This window comes from Mus musculus, chromosome 16, assembly GCF_000001635.26.
Source record: "Mus musculus strain C57BL/6J chromosome 16, GRCm38.p6 C57BL/6J".
Classification (NCBI taxonomy): Eukaryota; Metazoa; Chordata; class Mammalia; order Rodentia; family Muridae; genus Mus; species Mus musculus.
In genome coordinates, this window is record NC_000082.6 from 31,570,613 (window position 1) to 31,578,913 (window position 8,301).

Sequence of the window (8,301 nt, forward strand, 5' to 3'; positions counted from 1 at the left end):
TATGCTCAGCAAAGTAGATCCAATCTGATCCAAGAGAAACTGTCAAAGGCACACAGACTTTAATGAGCCTAGGAACCTACTCAGAGGCAGTGATGAACGGCGTGAACAACATAGTCCTACCGAGGAGAACACCCTGTCAGGACCTGCGGTGACTCGGTTCTGGCTTCTGAGGATTGCTTTCGAAGGTTAGTTATGGCCACCCGGCATCTTCAGTGTCTCTGTTACTTCCTTTTCTCTGTTCCCCAAACCTCCGCTTGTAGACATCTAGAGGTTTCATCCTGTGATAATTAGGAGCCTGGGAGCAGGCCACGGTTAGTCATCCTTGGTGTGAAGATGACGGGCGCTTCAGCTCTGGGGGTGTGGACGGGTTTAGACACATCAGAGCTGGGGTGAGAAGACAGGCTGGTTCAGGGAGTGGGGTGACTCATCCCCGAAACCTTGAGCGCCGAGGTCAAGGAGAGGGCAAAGACTTTCCTAACGCAGTCTGTTTTGTGGTGCAGTGAGACTTCTGCTAACTTCTAGTTTCTTTCTCTTCACCAAAGCCCATAGAGCCAAGAGATGAACTCTGCTGCGGTACAAATAGCTATTCTGGCATTGACCTGGTTTTGCTACCCCTCTTCTGGGTGTCTGTCTCTGACAGGTTCCGACATACTCTTTATTTGTATTTGTTTGTTTTGCTATTAGGATTCAAACCAGGGCTTTGTGTGCGCTAAACATGTGCCCTACCACTAAGCTACACTACCACCCCCTCTGTTCTTTGAGTGTAAGTTCAGTTTGAGGGATTTCGTCTGCCAGCTTTGTTCAAGCGCAGCTTAGCCAACAGCAGCAGCGGTTGGACCCTTCTCCCGTTCTGTGTTATGCTCGTGTCCCATCCCCAGTGATCTTACTTCCAAGTTCAGAGCCTCAGAGAACAGACATTTTCAAGTGACTAACCAGTCACTTGGGTTCTACACTGCACACAGGCTACACAATGCTGGCTGCCGGCTTCATGTGTTTACCCCAGTGGAAAATGAGTGTGATTGCTTTGTCTTGTGGCTCTTTCTGTCTGACCTGAGTCTATCCCCATCCCACCCTCCTGCTGGGGTACAGGGAAACCCACGGTCACCTGCTCCCTTTGGGAAAGGTTTATATACTGTGCCCATCCCATTCTGTGGCTATGACAAAACACTCCAACCAAAAACAACTTATGGGAGGAGAGGCTTGCATTTCCAGGTGGTAACCCATCACAGAAGGAAGTCAGGGCAGGAACTCAAAGCAGGAGCTTGAAGCAGAAACCATGGAAGTTTCTACAAAGGGAACAGGTGACTGTGGGCTTCCCCATACCCTAGCAGGAGGGTAGGATGGGGATAGACTCCGGTCAGACAGAAAGAGCCACAGGACTAAGCAATCACACTGTTTTCCACAGGTAAACACATGAAGCCAGCAGCCAGCATTGTGTAGACTGTGTGGTGTAGAATGTATAGAATGATGTTTGTTGGCTCACTCTCTGTCTTAGTTAAGGTTTTTTTTTTTTAAAGATTTATTTATTTATTATATGTAAGTACACTGTAGCTGTCTTCAGACACTCCAGAAGAGGGTGTCAGATCTTGTTACAGATGGTTGTGAGCCACCATGTGGTTGCTGGGATTTGAACTCTGGACCTTCTGTAGAACAGTCGGGTGCTCTTACCCACTGAGCCATCTCACCAGCCCTTTAGTTAAGGTTTTATTGTTGTGAAGAGACACTGTGACCAAGGCAACGGTGCATAAAGGAAAGCATTTAATTGGGGCTGGCTTACAGTTTCAGGGGTACAGTCCCTTATCATCATGGCAGAAATGACGGTAACATGCAGGCAGACATGGTACTGGAGGAACCGAGAGTTCTACATCTTGATTGGAAGGCAGCCAGCAGAGACTGAGTCCTGAAGGGGACAGAGCTTGAGCCTTAGGAGCCCTCAAAGCCCACCCCCACAGTGACGCACTTCCTCCAACAAGGCCACACCTCCTGATTTCCCATGGGCCAAACATATTCAACCCACCACACTGCCTGACCTATGCTCTGTTTTCTAGCAGCCCACCTGCCTTGGGATGGTAAAACCCACAGTGGTCTAGGTACCCCTCACCAATCATCGATCAAGACAATGCCCTACCAGTGTGTCTTCTCCAGGTTTGTATCCAGATGACAGCTGAAGCTAAGTAGGTCTGCTGGCTAGAGCCTCGGTTGAGAAAATGCCTCCATAAATTTATAGACAAGTCTATAGGCATTTTCTTAATTAGTGGATGGTGTGAGAGGGCCCAGCCCATTGTGGGTGGAGCCACCACCAGGCTGGTGGTCCTGAGGAAGAAGGCAGTCTGAGAAAGCCTTGGGGAACAAGCCCGTGAGCAGGAAGGACCCTTCCATGGCTTATGTGCATCAGCCCCTGCCTCCCAGGTCACTTCTGTTTGAGTTCCTGCCCTGAGTTCCTTCAGTGATGATGGGTAATGTGGAATTTTCAGCAAAATAAACCATTTCCTCTACAGGTTGCTTTTGAGTATGGTGTTTCTTCACAGTGATGATAACCCTAAGACAGTAGATAGGACACAAACTGACGGGAGCCCAAAAAAGACCTGGACAGTATTTTGGTTTGATCTAGATAGATCTTTGATCTAGAACAGAACACCTAAAGGCCAGAGTACGATGAGTTTATTGCCTTGTCTCTCTGCACCTAACAACCACTTCAAACGAGGCCTCAACACTTCTTCCTTCTCTCCTTCTTTTTCTCTGGGAATGCGTTGGGAACTTATCCTCTAGCTTCCCTTAAATTTAACAGCCCATATTTGGAGTGTCTGCAGGCAACATTGGAGACTAGCTACCAGGTCTTACACAAAGTCAAGCACGGCAGAGGAATCCATAGTGGACTTTTGGGGACTTCACTCAGAGACATGTAGAAGCACTCTATCTAGTGTTAGCCTCTCTGGGATGGAAGGACGTGATCAAGAGACTGGTGGCTTCTCTTTTCAGAAGTCAGCTTGGTAAGGAAACAGGCTACGGCACATTTTAAGAGGTTGCTGTGAGGGTTGGAGAGATGGGTGGAGTGTGCTACGCAAGCGTGAGGGCCTGAGCACAGATCCCCAGCACTCACACAGAAAGACAAGCATAGGGGTGCGTGCTTGGAACCCAGCACTGCAGGGATGCAGGCACACGGATCCCTGGAGCTAATGGCCTGCTAGTCTAACCGGTTGTTCTGTTCAGGTTCAATGAGAAACTCTGTTTCAAAAAAGAAGGTGGAGCATAATAGTGAAAGACACCTGACATTAACATCTGGTGTCTACATGCACATGCCCAGGCACACACACACACACACACACACACACACACGCACACGCACACGCACGCGCGCACACACACACACACACACACACGCACGCACACACACAAACACATACTCATGCACACACATTCACATGCCCAGGCACACACACTCACACACACATGCACATGCCCAGGCACACACACACCCTACACATACATACATTCATACACACACACACACACACACACACACACACACACACACACATGCACACGCACATGCACATGCCAAGACACACCCTCACACACACAAACACACACACACATGCCCAGGCACACACACATACACACATGCACGTGCGCAGCCACACACCCCACACCCCCAATCACTGTTAGAGGCTTGGTCTGTTACTATGTTCTGTAATAGTAAATACTGGCCCCTGAGATCTGGTGTCCCCCAATGAGGAGATTCTCAGGGACAAGGAAATCCTCACATACACCAAGTGATGCTATGTAACCTTGCTCCTTAATTTAAAACCATTGGTTAAGTAAAGATGCCAGCAGCCTGTGGTTGGGCAGGAGAGGTAGGCAGGGCTTCAGCTGCTGAGCTTGAGATGGGGTCTGAAGCAGAGACGAGGAGGAGGAGAGCAGAGGGAGAGGAGAGAAGAAGCCATGGGGTAGGTGGATCCTGAGCACACAGCCATGAGGGCTGGGCAATCAGAGTAGGAGCAGCCCAAGCAGAAACTTGCAAGGGATATCTCAGGGTTACTGACAGGGAAGTAGACAAGATAGCACAGAGGGTTGACATCCGCCCAGGTCTAGTGCTTTAAGGCTTATTATAAACAGAAAAATTTGATGTCTTTTATTTGGGAACTAAATGATCAGAGGTGGGGTAGAAACCCCCAATTAATTTTTACTACAGTACCATACACTACATGCACATGCCCAGGCACACGTACCCCACACAAACATGCACCTACACAGACACTTGGACATACACAAGTACTACACTCACAAAAAGACAAAACAGGTGAGATGCTAGTTGCCTAACAAGGGCACATTTAGAAGCCTAGAGACCCAGGACATGGGTAAGTCAAACATTCTCAAAAGGAGATACCTCAGTGATGGGGAGCAAGCTGCTGCCTAGACCAGTGCTCCCCTGGGAAATCAGATTGTCCTTTGCTAGTCCTCCCATCTCCCCATCAATCTCAGACACTCAGGGGGAAAAGAGGGTTGCAGATGCAGCTGTTGGGCACGCCTTGGGCAGGGTGCTGGCCTTGCTGGGACACCCAACAGCAGCATCACCAGGCAGATGCTGAGCACAGCTGGTTCTCAGGCGAGAACTCTGAGACTGGTGAGGACCTGGGATTTCTGAACCTCTTAAACCCTCTGGGTGTTTACACATCTAAATAAGACTCAAGAATCCACAGGCCCCGTTCTCAAGAGCTAGGAGTCTCTCAAACACTCAGACAAAGAGCCATTCTATCCTACAAGCAGGCTTTGGTAGGTTCGGCTTCCCCAAGGGAAATTAACTATAACTTTTTCACATGTGGCTGTCCTTGTGGCCAAGAGATTTCTTGGTGCAGGTTTCAGACTTGGCCTGGCAACCATGAAGGAAACCCCTAAAACTTAAGCTGCACTAAGCTACCCCACAAAATGTTGCATGTGGATAAAGAAATGTGTTAAAAACAGAAATGGGTCTGCAACGGTAGATAGCAAGGTCTTCTCTCTGGGCCACTGTTTCTGCTCCCTGGGCCACCACAGTTCTCAGGAGCTTCTGAGACATTCCATCTAGCTATTGACAGCTTGGTAAGTCAAACAAACCGGGAAGGGAAGTTTTCCTAGGAATACGTCAGAACTACTCTCTCTGGTACCTTCTTAAGTCTCCAGGTCTGTGGGTAAGTGTAGCCTCCCCTCCCCCAGCCTTAAGGGTTCCACTGTTTACACCTGGATGGAGCTTGCCGGCTCAATCTTTCTGCCACGCCCACTGCTGGAGCCCCGCGCTTTGCTGTTCCGAAGCCATCACGTGGTCACCCTGCTACTGGACTCCGAGATTATTTGGCAGGAATCCGGCCCCCTCCCCCTGCTTCATAACTGTGTGTGGAACAGTAAAATTGAGCTTTGATCAGAATAACTGTCTTGGCTACATTTCTTTCTCTCGTCGCCTAGCCCCTCTTCTCTTCCACGTTTCCAAAATGCCTTTCCAGGCTAGAACCCAGGCTGTGATCTGCTGGCCGGACACAACAGGTAAGGAGACATTTGAGTTGAAAGGTTCTTAGGCCCCCATGTGACTGACACAAATAGATGTAGTCTTTTCATTACTAAACTTAAATAGCCAAGTCCATATACTTATAAAGAAAAGGAGTTTGTCTGGCCAAACTCCAAAGAGCATAGAGCCCTTGTCCGAGGGCCCCCTTGGTGGCATCACCTCACAGCAGATGGCACCTGTCCTGGAGTGCTTTCTGTTGTGATTAAACACAGAGCAGACCAACTTGAGGGAGGAAAGGGTTTGTTTGGCTTATGTGTCTACGTCACAGCCTATCACTGAGGGAGGTCATGATAGGAACCTGAAGGCAGAGACCTCAGAGGAACGCTGCTCACTGGCCTGCTCGGCTTCCCTTCTCACAGGACTCAGGACTGCTGGCTCAGGGGACTGTTAGTTACCTAGAAAAAGGGACATGCCGTGGTTGAAGGAGAAAGAAACGCCAAACTAGATGTAGTTGATGGAATTTCCTATCTTTTGTTCAGTGTGTACCCACTGACTGACCCCGACTTTTCAACACATGGCACAGCACACTCACTACAGCCCTGCACCGCTAACCAGGGAGAATGAGCGTCATTCAACCAGCCTCACCGGGGGCTTTTGTAATAGTTGGTGTCCAGTTCTGCTTCTTGGATTCATCTTGCAAATCATCTCCTTTGATACATTTTCTGTACTCCTGACTGTTTCACCTCCCCCGCTCAGTTTGACAGGCTAAAATCAATATAAGTGACAAAAGACAATAATAGCACCCGGGATAATTTAACTGGAGCTGGAAGCCCTGTGGACTGCTGGCCTCTTTCTGGAGAATAACCTTGCACTAGCCAGAGCTGAGACCTAGTGTGATCAAATCTCTCTATGCAGGGAAGCACAGCCTGGGTTCATGAACCCCAAGGGACAAAAGAGCTACTGATAGAAAAATAACCACATTGGGGTTATTAATTCTGCTAAATTACAAATATTATAAATACCCAACTGGAGACAAATTGGAGAACAATTTACACCATAGCTATAGAACTCTAATTTAAGCAGCAAACATGAAGACTGTTGTGTTGACACAAGAAAATCTGAACGTGAGATAATCTTTTAAAAAGACAGATTTAAAAAAAAGATAAATATACTTATTCATATTGCAACAGGAAAACTGGAAAAGCATCAGAAGAAAATGACCAAAAAAAAGTAGAGATTTCATAAGCCATGGGGTTGGTTTTCCTCCAGTGATGTTTAGAGAATGATGAAGGAGCCTCTCTGAGATTGCTCCCCTTGCAGATGAGTGACACTGCATTTGCTATGACTGCCGCCCAAGTGTCTCCAGAGAACCCTCACGTCCTCTAACCCATTTTTAAAAAAAGTCCAGTCAAGTCTGCAGGCTTTTGGGAAGAATCAGCAGATAGCTACGGTTGGATGGCTAAGACTGGAGTAAGACAGGGCTCCATGGTAATTAATTTTCGCTGTCAGCCTGACTGGGTTAAGAAACACCTAGTGGGGGAAGGGCTGGTGAGACGGCTCAGAAAATAAAACATTCACCATCCTTAAGACTGGGGTTCAGATGCCCAGGACCTATATAAAAGCCTGTAGGCGTGGCAGTCCGAAAGCAATTCCAGCTCTCTAAAGACAGGGGATCCCTGGAACAAGCTAGCTGGACAGACTGAAGTGATGGAAAGCTCTCTGCTTAGTGAAAAGGTGGAGAGTAACTGAGGAAGATATTTAGTTGCAACCTTGAGCTTCCACACCCACGCGCACACACACACACACACACACACACACACACACACACACACACACGCACGCACGCACGCATTCACACCTCATGCCTATACAGAATACATGTAAAGAAACACCTAAGCATTCATGAGGTACACCTTCTAATGTAGCTGCTTCAGAGCTACTAAGAGCTGGCTCCCCGAGCCCATCCAGCGATGAGCACAGGCTCCTTTTCCTAGAGACCTCCGCTAATTGATCTTTCTTCTTTTCCCTTTTTCCTCTTTTTCTTCTAATCTCTCTCCAGGTATTCTTACCTGACCTAAACTTTTCCTCGGGTTCAAGACCCTTGGAAAGGCCTGTATACTTATTTTGTGTACCATATTTCCTTTTTGTTCCTACTCTCTCTCCCCGCTTTACTTCTGATAGCTTGTCCTGAATTTCCTCTAGAATTTTCAGCCCTATCTTAACCACTTGATAACATGTGAAAAGGAACAAAAGGGCTCCTAACACCAGAAAAAATTCAAGGCCAAACATATTCCACTTTACTTCTGATAGACTGTCTTGAATTTCGTTAGAAAGTTCAAGATCAGACTTACCTCGTTCCCCAGCTGAAAAGTTCTGAATTCATACAGTTGAATCCTTCTTAACAGTCTGCTTTACGGGAACCTTTATCACCGTCGTTCCCCAGCTGATGAGTTCTGAATTCGGCAGTTGAATCCTTCTCAACAGTCTGTGTTACGGGAACCTTTATAAACGTGATCCGCAGTTCTGGTTCCGGAATGAGGGATCCTCCTTGCGCCAGTCCCGAGTTTTTTTCTCGTCCCGGAATTCGGCACCAATTGTTATTAGACGCGTTCTCACGACCGGCCAGGAAGAACACCACAGACCAGAATCTTCTGCGGCAAAGCTTTATTCTTACATCTTCAGGAACAGAGTGCAAGAAGCAAGAGAGCAAGAAGCAAGAGAGAGCGAGAAGCAAGAGAGCGAAAAAGCAAGAGAGAGAGAAAACGAAACCCCGTCCCTCTTAAGGAGCATTCTCCTTCGCCTCGGACGTGTCACTCCCTGAT

General features: G+C 47.8%; 1 long non-coding RNA gene across 17 annotated transcripts in view; it reads right to left on the reverse strand.

The window, feature by feature from the left end:
- Positions 1–7,871, reverse strand: part of Gm34032 — a 102,402-nt gene extending 94,531 nt beyond the window's left edge. For all 17 annotated transcript variants that reach the window (XR_001781968.1, XR_001781972.2, XR_001781967.2 and 14 more), the window contains exon 1: positions 7,831–7,871. This is a non-coding gene — a long non-coding RNA (predicted gene, 34032). The remainder of the gene's footprint in view (positions 1–7,830) is intronic.
- Positions 7,872–8,301: the final 430 nt, after the last annotated feature.